The sequence below is a fragment of the Euphorbia lathyris genome, chromosome 4 (genome assembly GCF_963576675.1).
Source record: "Euphorbia lathyris chromosome 4, ddEupLath1.1, whole genome shotgun sequence".
Classification (NCBI taxonomy): domain Eukaryota; kingdom Viridiplantae; phylum Streptophyta; class Magnoliopsida; order Malpighiales; family Euphorbiaceae; genus Euphorbia; species Euphorbia lathyris.
The window spans coordinates 62,002,621-62,023,405 of NC_088913.1; the positions used below are offsets into that span (position 1 = coordinate 62,002,621).

At 36.1% G+C, this 20,785-nt stretch overlaps 1 long non-coding RNA gene across 1 annotated transcript; it reads right to left on the reverse strand.

Annotated features, from left to right (window-relative positions):
- Positions 1-12,479: 12,479 nt before the first annotated feature.
- Positions 12,480-16,295, reverse strand: LOC136227903 (uncharacterized). Its single transcript, XR_010688324.1, has 3 exons — positions 16,107-16,295; positions 13,817-13,942; positions 12,480-12,730 (listed from the first exon to the last, which is right to left on the reverse strand). It is a non-coding gene; the product is annotated as an uncharacterized lncRNA (long non-coding RNA).
- Positions 16,296-20,785: the final 4,490 nt, after the last annotated feature.

Genomic DNA, 20,785 nt, shown 5'->3' on the forward strand with positions numbered 1-20,785 from the left:
TTACAATCTTCAATATCGAATTTCTTTAACATTTCTTTGGCGTACTTAGACTGACTAATGAAGATGTCGTTCTTCCCTTGCTTGATTTGAAGTCCAAGGAAGAAGTTGAGTTCGCCCATCATAGACATTTCGAACTCAGTTTGCATCTGTTTACTAAATTCTTTGCACATAGATTCATCAGTGGCACCAAAGATTATATCATCTACGTAAATTTGTGCCAGCAGAGTATTTTTACCCTTTTTCTTAATGAATAAGGTTGTGTCAGCTTTACCTCTGACATAGTTCCTGGTCAGCAGGAAATTGGTCAACCTCTCATACCAAGCACGTGGTGCTTGTTTCAAGCCGTATAGGGCCTTCTTGAGTTTATAAACGTGGTTTGGAAGTTTTGGATCTTCAAACCTAGGAGGCTGGCTAACATATACCTCTTCGTTTATAAAGCCATTAAGAAATTCACTTTTAACATCCATTTGATATAGCTTGAAATTCATGAAACTAGCATATGCACATAATATACGTATAGCCTCTAACCTAGCTACGGGTGCAAAGGTTTCACCATAGTCAATGCCCTCTTGCTGATTGTATCCTTGGGCTACAAGTGGGGCTTTGTTCCTGACTACATTGCCTTGCTCATCTAGTTTATTTCTAAAGACCCACTTAGTTCCTATGGTCTTTTGATTCCTAGGTTTTGGTACTAAATCCCATACCTCGTTTCTTTTGAACTGATCAAGCTCCTCTTGCATAGCATTGATCCAATGTTCGTCGTGCTCAGCTTCTGAGAAGTTCTTTAGTTCATGTACTGAGACGAATGCAACATTGCTGAGATATTTTCTAAGCTGATCTCTCGTCATCAGCTTGTTTTCAGCAGCATCAAGAATGGACTTCTCCGAATGTCCTCTTGGAATTTTGATTTCTTTGGGCAGTGTTGAGTTGTCTGGAATAGGTGTTTCTACAATATCTGCAGGAGTAGATTGGTCAGCAAAGGTAATTTCGGTTTCGTGTTTACCTTTGGTTAGTCCTTGTACTGATGACTCAGTGGCTCCATTTTGGTCGGAAGCTGAGTTTGGATCATCTTCGGTGGACTGAGTTGTCTTTCCTGCAGGGTCAGTTTCGTCGAACTCAATATGTACAGACTCTTCTACTGAAGGAAAATAGGCTAACGTATGGCAGCGGAAATATAAAATTTTAACCTATTTCCATAAACCCAAGATCCGTTAATCGTTATTTCATATAAAGAGGGATAGAAAGAAATACCTTTTAGAAGTTCTATCTACCGTTGCAAACGAAGTGCCCACAACTCTTACTTTGAGTTCCCGAGCACAAAACAAAACAATCGAAGATCAAGTTAGAATACAACCGTTTATAACAACCAAAATAGATTGTCTCTAATTAATCAACACAAGATCAAAGATAAAGAGAAAGAGATGAAAATCAATTGAACGGAAGGAAGCGGTAGATAATCTCGTCCTTATGGTGTGGGTCGAAATTCTCTCTCCCGGCTTGCTTGTCAATTTCGAAAATTGCATATAAGGGGGTATTTATATCCTCTTGTATCTAAACCCTAGTTAGATAGAATTAGGTTACTAAATAAGAATTTAATTCGGAATATAATTCTTATTTATTATCTATAATTATATCTTAAATATAAAGATAATATTAGTAACCTTATATGATAATAATAGGAGTAATATAATCTAATAAAAACTCCTAACTTATTTATCCTTTAATTAATTTAATTCATAATCCTAATCTAATTAGAATTGATAAAATCAAATTAATTATTTATGTATTTTATATACATAAAATCGCCCCCCTTATTAACTGGGCCTTATTGGGCTTAGTTGGGCTTCCATCAATTAATTAACATCTGTTTCCCTTTTGGGTTCCAAGTCTTATGTGTGACCCATTAGGTTATTATTGCTTCTAGCCGTATGCAACTATTAAATTAATTTTTACAGAATTATATTTAATCTTTGCATAACGGAATGAGTACGCAAAATGTGATTGGCAAATCCGAAACATTCCCCCAGAGCTATAGGAAGACAGGTTGATTATGTCGTTGACCTTTCCGTATTAGTTACAGTATAATTCGATCCTTTATCAACTACATCCTTGAACTGAATCTTATGACTATGGATAATGTCAAGTCACATATAGCGAGACGTTCGTTTTACTTGTACAGGCCGAGTCAACTCCAATTAGATAGGTTAAGAGAAATCTGTATTTCAATCTTAAGCTATCACCTTGCAAGGATTTAGAGTCAAGTCTTCCACAAGCGATCCATGGAAATATCTCCCATTTATCGGGAGTGATAAATGCTCAATCCAATGTATAACTATCCTGCAATTACTTCCTGTGATACCCAACGTCTGCCGTTCACACCCCAGAGTCATCTCTGTTAAGGATCGTGTTACAACAGGATGAAAGCGTCACATTCCGTAATCCAGAATTACTAATTAACATTCCTTTGAGTCTGAGGATTACTTATACCTATTAATACCAATGAGATAAACAGGTGACAAGGATGAATCTACCCATCCTGTTATCTCAAGTCGGGTCCCCAATCCTAATGAACTCCTTTTCATTGGATCCACGTAACTGTCCAGATATCTGTATATATGAAGCTTGTGAGATCAGCTTTCTGTCGCGACAGAAGACACTGTTACATGCAAGTCTCAGCAGTGATATGTCAATCCTAAACATATTACTTGACTTGGGGTGGTTTTAAGTTTATTAGTTTATTATAAAGTTTCATCTCACTTCATGCTTGGTGAACACTTTATAATCACTTTAAACAAACTTACGGATTTCCTTTTATTAGACTTTATTTAGTTCTTAAAAGGGATTGCCTTTATATAGTTATGAAACCATATCTCATTAAAACAAATGATATAAAGAACACTTCATTTACATTAAGTTTGTATCCTAGAACAATTTTCTATAGGACACTAAAACCCCAACATACTCCCACTTGGACTAAAGCCAATTGTTTCTACAACTTATCCCAGTAGAAGTTAGATGACGATCATGTACTTTCTGGGTTAAGGGCTTTGTCAACGGATCTGCAACGTTTTCCTCAGTAGGTACTCTTTCTATTCTCACATCTCCTCTTGCCACAATTTCTCTTACAATGTGGTATCGCTTCAGGTAATGCTTGGATGCATTATGAGACCGTGGTTCCTTTGCTTGCGCAATGGCTCCATTGTTATCACAGTACAGTGTAACAGGATTTACAATGTTAGGCACCACACCAAGTTCAGTAATGAACTTCTTAATCCAAACCGCTTCCTTTGCTGCTTCCGCAGCAGCGATATACTCTGACTCGGTCGTAGAGAAAGCTACGCTTCCTTGCTTGGAACTCTTCCAGCTGACCGCGCCCCCATTCAAGATAAACAGGTATCCTGATTGGGATTTAAAATTGTTCTCATCTGTGAGATGACTGGCATCTGAAAATCCTTCTATTTTCAGATCCCCTTCTCCATACACTAGGAACATGTCTTTAGTCCTGCTCAAGTACTTAAGAATGTTCTTGACGGCATTCTAGTGCTCGTCTCCCGGATTACCTTGGTAACGACTCGTTATACTTAACGCGAACGCTACGTCAGGTCTAGTGCATAGCATGCATACATAATCGAACCGATTGCGCTGGCGTACGGGACTACAGCCATGCACTTCTTATCATCTTCGGTTTTAGGACATTGATGATTGCTTAACTTTACTCCATATATCATGGGTAAGTTACCTCGCTTCAATTCAAGCATGCTAAACCGCTTTAGCACCTTTTCGATGTATGTAGCCTGTGAAAGACCAAACAGTCTTCTTGATCTATCTCTGTAGATCTTTATACCAAGTATATAAGCTGCTTCACCAAGGTCTTTCATGGAGAAGTTACCAGATAACCATACTTTTACCGACTGTAGTAGAGCTATGTCATTTCCCATTAATAATATATCGTCCACATATAATATCAGAAATGCTACTGAGCTCCCACTTGCTTTCTTGTAAATGCAAGCTTCTTCGCAATTTTGTTCGAAACCAAATTGTTTTATGGTTTCGTCAAAATGCTTGTTCCAGCTTCTTGATGCTTGCTTGAGTCCATAAATGGATCTCTGAAGTTTGCAAACCTTGTTTGCATCCTTTGATGTGAAACCTTTAGGTTGCATCATATATACATCCTCAAGCAGGTTTCCGTTTAGGAAAGCTGTTTTCACATCCATTTGCCAAATCTCGTAATCGTAGTGAGCGGCAATAGCGGGCATTATTCTGATTGATTTGGACATAGCCACAAGAGAGAAAGTTTTGTTATAATCAATTCCTTGTTTCTGACGATATCCTTTCGCTACTAACCTAGCTTTGTAGGTGCTAACCTTTCCATCCATGTCAGTCTTCTTTTTGAAGATCCACCTGCACCCAATGGGTTTTATCCCTTCGGGTGGATCAACCAAAGTCCACACTTGGTTGGTGTACATGGAATCCATCTCAGAATCCATGGCTTCGAGCCATGCTTTAGAATCTAGACTGTTAAGAGCCTCTTCGTAGTTTTCGGGTTCATCGTCTAACACGGGAACCTCATCATCATCTCCCACTAGAAAACCATATCTAATAGGGAGTTCACGAACTCTTTGTGATCTACGAATGGGTGGCACTTGAGTCTCATCTAATGGGACTGCATCGGGTTCCTCAACCGCCTCTGTTGTTTCAGTCGGTGTTTCTTGTTCTTGAACTTCATCAAGTTCAATCATGCTTCCCTTTTCTGTTTCTTCGAGAAACTCTTTCTCTAAGAAGGTTGCGTGCTTGGATACTATTACTTTCTGATCATCTGGATGATAGAAGTAATATCCCATAGTTTCCTTGGGGTATCCAATGAAGAAACATTTATCAGATTTAGAATCTAGTTTGTCAGACGCAATGCGTTTGACAAATGCTGAACAACCCCATACTCTCATGAATGAGAACACGGGTTTCCTACCAACGAACAATTCATATGGTGTGGAACTAGGGGATTTAGTTGGTACTCGATTTAGGGTGAAAAGGGCAGTTTCTAAGGCATAGCCCTAGAATGTCTTTGGAAGTAATGTTATGCTCATCATGGATCGTACCATATCTAGTAAGGTACGGTTCCTCCTCTCGGATACACCATTGTGTTGTGGTGTATAGGGAGGTGTCCATTGTGAGCATATCCCACATTCAGTTAGATAATTCAGAAAATCATCTGAAAGATATTCGCCACCTCGATCGGATCGAAGTATCTTGATTTTCTTTCCTAATTGATTTTCTACTTCATTTTTGAAGCATTTGAATTTCTCAAAAGCTTTGGACTTGTGCTTCATCAAATAGATATAACCATATCGGGTATGGTCGTCTATGAAGCTTATGAAGTATCTGAATCCTCCTCTTTCTTGGACTGACATAGGACCGCATACATCGGAATGTATTAATCCTAGAGCGTCTGATACACGCTCACCTTTATTGCTAAAGGGTGTCTTTGTCATTTTACCTTTTAAACATGCTTCGCATGTTTCCAATGATTCAGGATCAATTAAATTTATAAGCCCATCTTGATGTAGCTTAAGCATGCGTCTTTTGTTTATATGGCATAAACGACAATGCCACAAGTAAATTGAATTATCTAGCTTATGTCTTTTGGTATTAATTGCGAAAATAGAAATTTTGTCATCCAGCACATAAATCCCATTTTGTGATATTCCTGAAAAATAGAAAATCCTATCTCTATAAAAATCGCAATGTTTGTTCTTTATCGAAATATAGAACATACCAGATGTTGGAGTCCCGGGTTTCCCCTTCTTGAGGGTAGCTAGGTACACCAAACAGTTTCTTTTCCAATGCCCTTCTTCACCACAAAAGTGGCACTCTCCTTTGGGCTTCTTCACTTCCTTTCCCTTTGTTTCGGTGAGCATGGCCCCCTTGCCCTTATTAGGATGGTTTGGATTGGGAGAGTTCCCTTTCCTCTTCTTTGATCCTTCAATAGCAAGGGCCGGTATCCCCTCGTTTTCTTTCATATTGGGCTCGACTGTCTCGAGCATATTTGCAAGCTCTTCAAGAGAGGTTTGCAAGCCACTCACTTGGTAGTTCATGATGAACTTTGAGTAACTCTCGGGGAGGGACTGAAGAAGTAAGTTTACACTTAGTTCATGATCCATCGCATCTCCAATACTAGAAAACTTGGTGATAAGGCTAATCATCTTGACACAATATGCCATTACAGATGTGCCCACCTGCATCTTGCATCTATATAACTGCTTTGTTATCTCGTAGCGTTCGCACCGAGTTTGATTCACAAACAACTCTTTCAGGTGCGCGACCATGGAATAGGCATCCATTTCTACATGTTGCCTTTTGATAAGTGTCCAATTCAACGTTCAAATGTCCACTTTAATGCTAGGTTATTTAATTAATTTGGTGTTATTTTGGGTATTATTGCTTGTTTTGATTTGATTTTCCTCCACGGGACTCAAATGATTAAAAGGAGCAGAATTGGACTTAATTGAAGCAAATTTGGACTAAAAGGGAATTTGGAGCTGATTCAGAGGAGCTAAAACGAAAATGGAGTTAGTCTTGCCCAAGACTAAGGACCTCCGAATCTGCTGATGTTCAGATTGACCAGGACTCTCCCTTATTCTATCAAGAATGAACCTGGACAGTTGGGAATGACTAAGCATGCACGAAATTAGGAGATATGATATGACAGATTAGAAAAGATATTGATTGTATTTTTAAAACAAAATTATCTTTTTGTTAGCTAATTTTTAGGAGAGGCTTTTCTCTACAAAAGGCATGATTTACGTTCTTAAAATGGGTTCTTTTTTAGGCTTTATTTTTCAGTATTATTTTGTTCTCTCTTTGAAGCAGAAACATGTGTTCTTCCATGGCTATTCGTAGCTAAACTTCTATATTCGGTTAAGGGTTAATTCAAAGGAGGTTTTTCTTCATTATCGTGAGACTGTTGCGCTTTAATTATTCTTATTAATGTACCGTTTATTTGTTCATTGCATTTAGGGATTTATTCTCAATTGATTATTCAATCTTCGAATGATAACTGCAGGTCGTTCTTTGAATTGGATTGTCATACGGCTGAATTGGTAAAGTTAGAGTTTCACCTAAACGAACCAATCATAGTAGCAATCGATAATCTAAATTAGGTTAGTTTTGTATTTGAAAGAATAGATTCAGATTTGACAACCTGAGATTGTCTTTCATGTGACATTAATACAAAATTAATTAGGTTTATTTGAGTCGAATGAACAAGTAATTTAGTTTCTGAATCGTCTACGCTGAGTGTCGGTTGGCTAAGGTCGGGTTTTTCTAATTCATCAGGCTGTCAATAGATTAAATCTTGACCGCTAAGGCAGGATTATTTATTGATTAGGAACTGGTTATATGCGCGTGCTTGACCAGTTTAATATTAAGGAAGAATACTCCAAACCGATCCGGTATGTGTATAAGAGTCTATTTTATCTGTCTGTGATCGATACTGAGTGAATTACCTACCTGCGAACCCCCTTGATCGGATTTCTCCAAAACGTTGTTTACAAATCATATTTACTCTTGCTAATTTTATTTTATTTGAAATTCTCAATTGGTTAAATCTCACAAATCAAAACCCCCTGTTTATTTACTTTGTTTATTTATCAAGTCATTATTGTTTTGAGTCAGTAATATTCCCTTGGGTTCGACCTTTGCTTACCCTTGTTACAAATCCATATTTCGGTCAAGTAAAGTATTAATTATTTTTGGTGGATTCGACACCCATCACCTTTTCAATTCCGGTGTCATTGATGCAAGTATGATGTCTCCCGCATGATCGTCATCAGCCTTATGCTTCAAGTAAGCATAAAATTCTTGGTAGGGAGCACCATCCGCCGGGTAAGGGGGTATCGGTGTATCAAGTACATACCCTTTCTTCTCGAACTTCAAAACGATTTTGAGGTTGCGATACCAGTCGGTGAAGTTTGAACTGTTCAACTTGTTATCGGTAAGTATATTTTGCAGATTGGTGTTAGTCATGATTTTAAGAGTGTTTTAATATAACTTGAGAGTGAGAAAGAGTAAACGTACGTTATTCATTTGCTTTAAAATACATCAATCTAAAATTATAGGCCTTTTGTTTATTTTAGATTGCTTCCACTATTTTGCCGAATTAATAGCCCTCCATATTAATTCGAAGAATTTCACAAATCCTTTAGTGAGCTAGGATCCTAACTCCTGAGATTTCGCCTTGAGTTTACTCAACAAGCTAGTCTCATTTGTTAGGTAGATTCATGTAATCAATCACATCTTTGATGTGATTCCTAGGTTATTGGGTTACTAACCACATTAGTAACTTAATATGTTATTCATATTAATCCCAACCATATTGCCCATTAGTTTATGAAAACATGAGTTTACTCATCCAATTATCATAATCTAATTTAAGTATTACCCCATATTCATGAAAAGATTATTTTCAATAATTCAGGTGTTACCATAAGACCCCGAGCTTGAGTTTACTCAACAACCCAAATGCCCCCAGTACTGCCGGCTGAATTATAATATTAGGGAGGGGCAACCGATTTTAATAACTTGCTTATTTACTTAACTTTTAATAAGTGAGAGATTTTTATTTTAAGTCTCATAATCTAACTTAGTCTTGATTTGCTTTAGCATACATCAGACACATACATTGGTGCTATGGACATATTATCTAAATTATTCCGTCGAGCCAGAGACGGAACAAAAGGCCAAACCTAGGGAAATACTAACTATTACATATTTCTCTTTAGGTCCTCCGTCTTCTCCATGGCGCCTTGAAATTACATATTAATTTCTATTCTACTAAAGAAAACTTCAATTAAATTGAAGGGAATTAGATGAGAGGAGAAATTACAATAGATAGTAGAAAGGCAGGACTCGCAGGCCCTATTTCAAAAATACCAAAAGACTAAAAGAGGGTCCAAATATATCCATAACTCCAAACATGCATAGACTCAATTAAATAAATTTAATTGGTTGATTACATAAATACTTTATGTAATATTTAGGTTAATCACATTAACACATTAAATTAACTTTCATCCAATTTTACTTCTAATAGTTTCATATCTTCTATATTAACCTTTTAGATTAATACAACTATACAAAACTTTAATTTATGCATGTCCCAATTATTTTGATTTCAATTCATTTAATACTTTTGATTTACAAATAGGTAAAACAAACTTTTAAATAAATTTTCATTCGATAATCAAAACAGAAAACTATTAATTTCTGAAACATATATATACATAAATATATTTAAAACTAATTTTTAAAATGATTTAAAATTAGGTGGGTCTCGGACCGGGCCCGAGGACGCGGCTGCTGCCTTGCGGCAGCGGCAGCCAGACGCCGCGCGGTTGCTGCCGCGAGGCAGCAACCGTGCGACAGCAACCGGGTCGCGCCGTGAAGCGCGACCCGAGCTGCTATCCAATTTTTTTTAAAATAATTTTATATATATATATATATCAGTTTCAAAACGGTTTTAAAACGATTTTCAGAAAGTAAGAAAACCTATTATAGATTTTCTGTTTTATCTTTAGAATCAATAAAATTAACTTTTATCAATCTAACTATAAAACTAATAGATTTTGTTATAATGATTATCAACCGAAATAATTAGGAACATATGCATAAACTCTTTTAATTAACAATTAATTAAAACTTATTTATCTTTAGAACTAATTAATCAAAACAGTTTTGTTAATTAACCTAACTATAAATATTTATTCAACCTGATTGAAAAACTTCTAAATTTTCATATATGAAATAACAGATTTAACGCAGTCTCTGATACCACTGAAGGAAAATAGACTAACGTATGGCAGCGGAAATATAAAATTTTAACCTATTTCCATAAACCCAAGATCCGTTAATCGTTATTTCATATAAAGAGGGATAGAAAGAAATACCTTTTAGAAGTTCTATCTACCGTTGCAAACGAAGTGCCCACAACTCTTACTTTGAGTTCCCGAGCACAAAACAAAACAATCGAAGATCAAGTTAGCATACAAACGTTTATAACAACCAAAATAGATTGTCTCTAATTAATCAACACAAGATCAAAGATAAAGAGAAAGAGATGAAAATCAATTGAACAGAAGAAAGCGGTAGATAATCTCGTCCTTACGGTGTGGGTCGAAATTCTCTCTCCCGGCTTGCTTGTCAATTTCGAAAATTGCATATAAGAGGGTATTTATATCCTCTTGTATCTAAACCCTAGTTAGATAGAATTAGGTTACTGAATAAGAATTTAATTCGGAATATAATTCTTATTATTATCTATAATTATATCTTAAATATAAAGATAATATTAGTAACCTTATATGATAATAATAGGAGTAATATAATCTAATAAAAACTCCTAACTTATTTATCCTTCAATTAATTTAATTCATAATCCTAATCTAATTAGAATTGATAAAATCAAATTAATTATTTATGTATTTTATATACATAAAATCGCCCCCCTTATTAACTGGGCCTTATTGGGCTCAGTTGGGCTTCCATCAATTAATTAACATCTGTTTCCCTTTTGGGTTCCATTAGGTTCTTATTGCTTCTAGCCGTATGCAACTATTAAATTAATTTTCACAGAATTATATTTAATCTTTGCATAACAGAATGAGTACGCAAAATGTGATTGGCAAATCCGAAACATTCCCCCAGAGCTATAAGAAGACAGATTGATTCTGTCGTTGACCTTTCCGTATTAGTTATAGTATAATTCGATCCTTTATCAACTACATCCTTGAACTGAATCTTATGACTATGGATAATGTCAAGTCACATATAGCGAGACGTTCGTTTTACTTGTACAGGCCGAGTCAACTCTAATTAGATAGGCTAAGAGAAATCTGTATTTCAATCTTAAGCTATCACCTTGCAAGGATTTAGAGTCAAGTCTTCCACAAGCGATCCATGGACATATCTCCCATTTATCGGGAGTGATAAATGCTCAATCCAATGTATAACTATCCTGCAATTACTTCCTGTGATACCCAACGTCTGCCGTTCACACCCCAGAGTCATCTCTGTTAAGGATCGTGTTACAACAGGATCAAAGCGTCACATTCCGTAATCCAGAATTACTAATTAACATTCCTTTGAGTCTGAGGATTACTTATACCTATTAATACCAATGAGATAAACAGGTGACAAGGATGAATCTACCCATCCTGTTATCTCAAGTCGGGTCCCCAATCCTAATGAACTCCTTTTCATTGGATCCATGTAACTGTCCAGATATCTGTATATATGAAGCTTGTGAGATCAGCTTTCTGTCGCGACAGAAGACATTGTTACATGCAAGTCTCAGCAGTGATATGTCAATCCTATACATATTACTTGACTTGGGGTGGTTTTAAGTTTATTAGTTTATTATAAAGTATCGTCTCACTTCATGCTTGTATGAACACTTTATAATCACTTTAAACAAACTTACGGATTTCCTTTTATTAGACTTTATTTAGTTCTTAAAAGGGATTGCCTTTATATAGTTATGAAACCATATCTCATTAAAACAAATGATATAAAGAACACTTCATTTACATTAAGTTTGTATCATAGAACAATTGTCTATAGGACACTAAAACCCCAACATCTACAACCCGAGTTCGCTTATTGTACACCCTATATGCTTTACTGTTAGTTGAGCACCCGAGAAAGATCGCTTCGTCAGCTTTAGCATCGAATTTAGCAAGGTTTTCTTTTGTATTGAGTATAAAGCATTTACACCTAAAGGCACGAAAATAGCCAATGTTGGGCTTTCGTCCTTTCCAAAGTTCATAGGGGGTTTTCTTAAGGATAGGTCTAACTAAAGCCCTATTAAGTATATAGCATGCTATGTGGACAGCTTCACCCCAAAAATACACTACACCATATATGGTCTACTGCAACACCCGTTAAATGTTGGCTTTGACTGTAGAAGTGTTGCCTTAGACAAATAGGCAACACTTTAGACCAAAAACATGTGTTGCATTTTTGCTTGTTGCTATAGATTTCTATAGCAACACTTTTCCGTAGCTGTAGCAACACCAACATAAGTGTTACTATTCGTACCTACAGCAGCACTTTTCATACCCTAAGGTAACTCTAATATAAGTGTTGCCATTACCATAGATGATGTAACTTTTTTGCCGAAAAAGATATAACACTTTTGTACATTATTTCAACACTATTTTACGCAAACACATTTTTTTACTAGCAACTCTTTTGTACACTATTGCAACACTTTTTAAATTTAACATTTTTTGTTTAAAACAACTCTTTTATATCCTATTGCTACATATTTTTGTGAATGTTCATCATTTTTTTCTTTTCCGGTGTAAAACCTTTTAATATAACACCTTAATATATGAAACACATTCTTTAACTTATACAACACAAATTTTTTTTAAGTCATTTTTAATTTAAATAATAGGATAGCAATATACTTAATTGCAAGTACAATCATAATAAGTCAATATGTGAACAATAAAATTTAACATTCTCATATGATCTAAAAAAACAAATCTAAAAGTATTATAATGTCATACAAATATAATATAGCTTATGGTTCCATCCATTCATATGAAGCGTCATCTTTAGAGGAGACTGCAATATTGTCATTTTCACTTTATATGCCATCACAAATTTCTTCCATATCAACTTGGGATTAGCTTCTCTCAATTTGTTCATCATCCACAATATTCATCTGCATCTGCATAAAGCATTAGGAAATTATAGTTGTTTCCTAAAAAATCGATAGAGATTCAAGCTCTTAGAAGCATACATTGTCTATAATTTCATATAATCAATTGCCTTCTGTATTTGAGTGTGTTTAAACGTACAAATTGGATTGTATTATTTTACTAAAATGAAATATAAGTTGAGTGTTATCGAAAAAATTTGAAGTTGAATAAGCTTTCTAAAATAATCCGAGACTTGCAATTTATTTTTGTATTGGTTTTGGCACAAAACACCACACCATAAAACACATATGCACATAAAACCATCCATGATCTGTTGCCGTATACACAAACAATAATATACACATATAGACCATTCAAATTCAAAATCCATGCAAGAAAAGGTCTAGTCACTAGAACTTAATTTAAACAACCCATGGAAGGATTGAACACAAAGGATAAGCAGTAAGGATGAACACAAATACGCTTAATACATCATTTGGCCCCGAACTTGTTCAAAAAAATATGATTGGCCTCCGGAACTTTCAAAGTGTCTCAATAATCCCCTCAACTTGTATAAAAGGTTCAGTTAGCCTCATGAACTTGCGTAAAATGTAATCAATTGGTCACTTGATTGCAAAAAAAGTAAGTTAAATGCGGAATATATATTACACGCGTCTTAGAATATTATTACATAATTCACAGAATAGATTAAAATGGAAGTTCTTACTCGCTCAACTATAAAACATGTCTTCTCTAATATTAGAACCGCATATTCCAACCTTGGTCGTTTTACTTTTTTTTAAGACACGGACAATACATCTTCTGCACTTAACTCACTTTTTTGCAACCGAGTGATCAATTTATTACATTTTACGCAAGTTCAGAGGGCTAACTGGATATTTTATGCAAGTTGAGGGGACTATCGGGACACTTTGAAAAAGTTCAGGGGCCAATCAAACTTTTTGGACAAGTTCAGGAGGCTAATGAAGTATTAAGCCTTTTCAATAATTATGGTTCTTCCTCTAGCCAGGTAGTTTCTATCTTAAAAGTATGTTATATCTCCTTGATCTAATTTCAATAAATATGCCAAACCACCAAAGAGGTGAAAATCTTACCTGCTAGAATTAATCACCCGTAGGAACAACAGTCTGTTATAGGCCATGACATGCAATTCAATGATCGTTACTGCCCCTAACCATAAACAATACAATGGTCTTCATTCTTCACAATCCTTCAAAGATCTGCACAAAAATAAGTACTAAGAAGATCAGTTTCAGACAACCATCTATGTTCTATAGTCGAATTCGTGTTGCATCAATCTACATAAGTTAAAAGGTTTCTAGTTAATCAACCAATTTTCTAATTGGATAAGAAAAATAGAAAAACCAGCACCTATAAGGAATTTGAAAAACGGGGAAGAGTTAACCCCATTGCAAAAGCTTCACATATACAGTCAGGAATATTAATCAGCAGCAAAAACAGGAGACGTGATAAACAAATTAATCATAATGCTAGCAAGTCTTAGTATGATGCAATTTCAGGCCTCATCAATGCAATATGATTGTTTTTTTTTGTTAATAAGAGATGTGCAATTTCATGTTCTTGTCACTATTCAATCATCAGTGTTCTGACCATCCATCCAATAAAGCTTGAAATTGTATATCTTTTATTAATAAAAAAAAACTCATTTTCTATTAATGTAACTTGAAATTACACCATCTAATTAAAGTTAAACATAAAATTATACATGGAAACTATATCGACTCTTCCGAATAACTATGGAACCGAATTTAACGATCTCACTTTCTTCAAAGTAATATTCTCATTTAACGAAATATTTCAAGCTCAAATGCAAGTGACAGAATAGAACCTAAAAAAGACATTTTTGTAATGAAAACAACCATAGGGAGGATATTGACATAACTAACTCTATGTCTGCTCTCTAAGCCTTCGGATGGTGCTCATCATTGTCACGGCACTTGTAGTGCGGTTATAAGCATACAAATCAAGTACTTAGAATCATCACACAAGTATTTATTAATGAAGTGGTACTTGCGATTAGGGATGAGCAAAACTATATCGAAAACCGAAAAACCGAACCTATGCAAACTGCACTGAACCGATTTATAGTAAAGTTCGGTCAGTTTGATTTGTATTTTTCATGTAGTTTAATTTTGGCTGGGTTCGGTTTTCTTAGATTTTAAGACAAACAAAACAAAATTGAACTCAATTCACCGTTATGCTCAATTATAATCACACTACAAATATGATCAATTTACATTAGCATCATGTTCAGTTTCAGCCAAAGTCTCAAGACACTTGAAGATCACTCGAGCTCCAAGTGAGAAACCCACAAGTGTCACAGGCCTGAAAGATCAGCAGATAGCCAAAGCAGAAAGTAAAGAAAATATCCATTTTCTTGTTATTAAAAAAACCTTTAAGACAGTAAGATGACAACATTTTGAACTAAACTTTGACCTGATTATATGTTCCCTTGTGATCCATTCAGTAACACCTCGGCTAGGCGTTTCCCCGCTCTGTCTGCTCTTTTCTAGAGCAGACAATGCAATCCTAAAATGAGTCGAATTTCACAAGTACTACTCCAACAAGTTGCATTTTTTCACTACAAGTATAACCAATTCCTTCCGAGAACCAAGGAACATGGTTCCTTTTACAGGAGAAGTATAGAGTTGCATAAAACATAAATCTTTTCCCCTCTTCCAGTTCATGTACTCTGCATACAATCACAATAAATCTTAACTTCATTAAGCCTCTATAAATTAGGTACCAATGCTACTACATTACACACAGAGATTCTTATTCCAATATTTACATGTAGGATATTAATTAGGCTGCCCATATCCCAAATCTAGACTATTTCCATCAATGACCCAAACCAACCCATTACTTTAAAATACATTTGTTAAAGCAAAGGTGCCATACGGAAACCATAAACATGAGTAATGAAGAACAATTGCTCCATTAACGGTTACTCAAGCAAAAACAGTAGTTTCTATTAGTAAAGGGCATACGTTTCTATAGTGATAGTTTTTTCTGAAAACAAACTATAACTGAATAGATCTAGAGTTCATTCTTGGGGCTGCTTAATTTACAGAGAAATTGTATTCTTCCAGAGAATACTAATTCTTATTCTAGCTAAGGAAAATTAGTTTATCACATCGTGAAAACTATAAAAATTGCTAAGATTATATTTTGGAATGTAATAACAAGAAACATTCCAAGAATAATGAGGAAGATAAGGATGCATCTCTATATCAACCAAATTCATGAGAAACATAACATTCATAAAATCATCACAATAACGACTAGACAGATCGAGAAATCAATCACAAAAATCAAACTCATAGTCGTGTCCCTAGATGGAAGAAAATTAAGAAAACTAACCGCATCAGCAGAAGATATCGGCATCAGTTTCAGGTCGGGGCTTCTGATAAAGCTAAGGAATCCGATAAATTGACCTGAGAGCTTCATAGATGTGGCCGATGGTGATGATTTTAGATGGAAGGGAGTGAGGAACGAGGGGTTTTGTGTGAACTGGCGAAGGAACGATGGGCAATGGGAAGAGGGTTTTTTCCTAATGGGCACCGTAAATTTTGTCTGATTTTTGGGGGTAACCTAAATTCTAAGAGGGAAAAACAATTCAGGATGGCGCTAAAACTCAAATTGAATTAATTAGTTTTTTTTTAGAAAATTAGATTTTTTTTTTGTTAGAATTATTAAGGGGTTATAATTGAAATGAATTAATAAAGGGATTTTTTAGTAAAATTTAGCAAAAGTTTGTTTTATCTCATGTTTACTTAATAACTTAATTAGCGCTTATTTAATTTAAGTGTATTTAATAACTGTTATTTTTTAACCACTTAAATTATTTAATTAAGTTAAAAATCACTTATTTTGATAAGTCAGAAGATTTTAATTCAAATATTAAGTAAACATTATTAACTAATATCCAGTACTTACTTTTAGTATTTATCAAACAATCGTGTCGTTTAATATTTTTGTCATTTATAATATTCAACACTTAAAAATTTAGTATTTATTTTTTCAGCACTTGATTTTGAGTTTTATGAAACATCATATTGTCTAATAATAATAGATTGGGCAAGAGCAAGGCCTATGACAAAGTGGATTGGGACTTCCTCAAAGCAGTTATGGGCAGAATGGGATTTCATGAAACCTGGATTGGATGGATGATGCTATGCATAACAACTGTGAAATACAAGGTGGCAGTGAATGGGGAGTGCTCTGACCAAGTTGTCCCTGGTAGAGGATTGAGGCAAGGGGATCCCCTATCTCCCTACCTGTTTATCCTGTGTGCTGAAGTCTTATCTAAACTTATCAGAAAGGCTGAAGAAGAAGGGCTTATTTCAGGGTGTAAGATCTGCAGAAGGGCTCCGGCAGTAACACACCTCTTTTTTGCTGATGGCAGCTTTTTGTTCTTTGGGGCAACTATCGATGAGACTAGAAAGGTCATGAACATCCTGTCTGATTATGAAGTGGCTTCGGGCCAGGCAGTAAACTTGAGCAAATCAAGGGTTTTCTTCAGTCTAAATGTGTCTGAACCTTTGCGATCACAGATCAAAGCATTATTAGGGGTGTGCACCCCTCTCGACACAGGCAGGTACCTGGGTTTACCATCTCTCATTGGGCGTTCCAAACACAGGATTTTCGCTTTCCTGATTGACAGGCTTCGCAAAAAATTTGGTGCGTGGGGTCTCAAATTCCTGTCCCAGGCTGGGAAAGAGGTGCTTCTTAAGTCTGTGGCTCAAGCCTTGCCAACCTTTTGTATGAGTACGTTCCTTTTACCTTTATCTACCTGTGATGAGCTGCAAAAAATAATGAATTCTTTTTGGTGGGGTATGAAACCTGAGGGTAGAAGAAACATTCATTGGTTTGATTGGGGTAAATTGTGTAGATCTAAAGATTCAGGTGGGATGGGTTTTAAGGATCTACATGTGTTTAACCTAGCAATGTTAGGTAAACAGGGATGGAAATTACTAAAATTCCCAAATACTTTAGTGAGTCAAATGTTCAAAGCTAAATATTACCCTAGGGAGGACTTACTTATCTCCAAATTAGGCAATAATCCTAGTATGGTTTGAAGAAGCATATGGGAAGGCATTAGTATACTGAAAACAGGGGTTAGATGGAGAGTGGAGGATGGTAGATCAATCAGAGTGTGGGAGGATGAGTGGGTTCCTAATCTAGAGGGTTTTTGCATAAATTCCTTTTTGGTCCCTGGAATGGAAAATCTGATGGTGGCGGACTTGCTCCTTGAAAATGGGAGAGGGTGGGATATGCAGAGACTAAACGGCTGCTTTAGCGAAGTGGAAGTGCAGGCCATTTGTGATATTATCTTGCCATACAATGCAGGGGAAGATAGGAGGATCTGGCATTGGTCAAGGGATGGACACTATAATGTTCACTCTGGCTACTTGTCAGGTATAGGGCTAGTAGAAGCTAGCAGAGTTCATGAAGGTTGGAAGAGGTTGTGGAAGTTGATGATCCCCCCTAAACTGAAACAGTTTATTTGGCGTCTGTGTTCAAAGTGCTTACCCACTAGAGCTCGGTTGGTCCAGAGAAGAGTCCCCATTTCAGCTGAATGCCCAGTATGTGTGGAGCAAGTAGAGACGGATAACCATTTATTTATTGATTGTTGTTTCGCAGGTGACATTTGGCGTGTAGCAGGCATTCCTGTGCCGAGAGTGGGTAACAGTTACCTTGACGAGTGGTTTCTCCAAGCCTTGAGCAACTCGAATTTGGAAGAAATTGTTAGAACCTATTATGCACTCAAAGCAATCTGGGACCACAGAAACAGAGTCCTGTGGCACATGAGATGGTGGCCGGCATACACGGCTTGGCGAATCAGTTTAGAGGTTGTTCAGGACTGGAAGGCCTATCAACAGAAGGCGCCATCCTTGGGCAACCGACACACGCAAGCAACACATATACAGACGGCAACCGCACAGCCACTCCCGCAAGCACAAGGCACACACATTAGAGGTAACCACTATTTGCCAATCCCTCAACATAAATGGTATACGCCTAGCCCGGGCTTTATCAAATGCAATATAGATGGGGCCATTTTCAAAGAATTAAATAGTAGTGGAATGGGAGCAGTGATTAGGGATGAAAATGGAGCTTTTCTCTTTTGTAGCAGCAGTCTTATCCTAAGCATTAAGGAACCACGTGTCATTGAAGCTCTTGCAATCCGCACGAGTTTGTTATGGATTGCTAATTTGGGCTATTCTTTTGTTATCTTTGAATCTGATGCTAAGGTTGTGGTTGATGTCATTCACTCTGACAAGCAGGACATTTCTGAATTTGGTATGATTGTGGAAGATTGTCGAATCCTGCTAAGATCCACCCCTTCTTTTAAATTAGTTTTTATTTCTCGCTTAGCGAACAGTGCGGCTCATTTGGTAGCTAGGCTTGCCTGTTCCAATGCTAGCGATTTTGTTTCTACTGTTGTGCCAGACTGGCTCGTGAACACTATTCATATGGATGCAAATCCATCATCTATTTAAGTTTCATTTTCAGGTTCAAAAAAAAATAATAGAGCTGCATAATTTATCTTATACATGTATTAAAAAAAAATGTGCTTTTTAATAAGGGTATTTTGTGCTAGTACTGAAAAGTGTGTTAGGTTACAATGTAGCGGTTAATAAATTATTTATCCTTTTTTTAATTCTTAAAGATACAAAAACCGCGTTGTTTTGCATCTATATATTAGAATTAAAACAAATGTATTGTATAAAAAGTGTTCAAATTTTTGAACATCTATTGCAACACTTCATAAATAATGTTCCAAAATATTAGAGTTGTTATTTAACATTTCAATTGCAACACTTTCAAACAGTGTTGCAATTGTTCGAATTAAATCATAAAAATTGCAACATATTAATGGCAACACATTTATGTAGCGTTGCAATAGACTATCTATGGTGTAGTGATACTTCGGAAGCCTATTTTCGCTCGGCATTGTCCTAGCAATTTCAACTATTGTTCTGTTCTTCCTTTCAACAATCCCATTTTGTTGAGGCGTTCTAGGTGCAGAAAAATTATGATCAATGCCACTAACTTCACAGAATTCGTCAAACTGTTGGTTTTTTAATTCTCCGCCATTATCACTCCTTATATGAGCTACTCTTAGGTCTTTGTCATTTTCAAGTTTTTTAATCAATGTTGTGAACATCTCAAATATTTCATCCTTGCTACTCAGCAAGATGATCCAAGTATACCGAGAGAAATCGTCTATAATGACTAAGGAAAATTTCTTACCTCCCAAGCTGAGTGGCTGGACAGGTCCGAAAAGATCCAAATGTAGTAATTCTAATGGTCGCTTGGTTGAGACAATGTTTTTACTTTGAAAAGACTTTTTCGTTTGTTTACCTTGCTGATAGGCATTACATAGTTGATCTTTTTCAAATTTAAGTTTGGGCAATCCCTCAACTAATTGCTTTCTTGCTAATTTGGCAAGGAGGTCCATGCTTACATGACCAAGTCTCCTATGCCATAGCTAGGAGTTATCCTCCTTTGACACTAAGCATATATTTTTAGAAAACTGTTTTTCTAAACTCAACATGTATACATTGTCAACACGAGGGGCAGTTAAAATTAAATCGTTTGTTTTTCCCTTGAGTATCTGACACTGAGTGGCATCAAATACAACCTTTCTACCGCTGTCACATAGCTGAGCTACGCTCAATAGGTTATATTTGAGACCTTTAACTAGGGAGACTGACTCAATAGTAGAGTTACCTCCGATAGTACCTGAACCAACTATCTTACCCTTTTTATTGTCTCCAAAGCTTACGTTACCACCTCATTTAAGCTCAAGTGTGATGAACTGAGTTTCATCACCAGTCATATGCCTCGAGCATGCGCTGTCAATATACCAAAGCTTTGACTTCTCCACGCACCTCAGGCTCACCTGTATTTTGAATCATTCATCTTTAGGTACCCAATTCTTTTTGGGTCCTCGTTGGTTAGCATAGACACGTGCTACATCATATTTTAATTTGTGACGGCATATATTTATAGTATGGCCTTGTTTACCACAG